We start from the raw sequence: 433 nt of genomic DNA on the forward strand, positions 1-433 counted from the left end.
TAATTAGCATTTGTACAGTGACACTTATACATCATGCACACGCAAAATCTAACAGTTCATCGCCGTCACCAGTCTCGAGCAAAGGTTATGTCTAATTATGGTAGCTATATTATAGCCAGACTATAATTATATAAGCCACATGCATGCAACAATGATAATTATTGTCATTTGCTAGAACTCATTGTATGCTGTAAGATTCTATTCTTCTCCAATTTGCTTCTCATACCATTTAGAGTGTGCTGACTGCGTTTGCGTACCAGCTGGCCATGACATGCTATCAGGTTAATACTCTGACATTAAACATTTTCGTAATCATATAATTATGTAATACCTCAAGCAAGAACCTCTTACAAGAGAGATCTCCTGGCAAAGACGGGACTAACATAAAGACTAAAATCTATTTGTGTATATATAATTATGCTCATGCTTGCAG

Source organism: Halichondria panicea, chromosome 17 (assembly GCF_963675165.1).
Source record: "Halichondria panicea chromosome 17, odHalPani1.1, whole genome shotgun sequence".
NCBI classification, from domain to species: domain Eukaryota; kingdom Metazoa; phylum Porifera; class Demospongiae; order Suberitida; family Halichondriidae; genus Halichondria; species Halichondria panicea.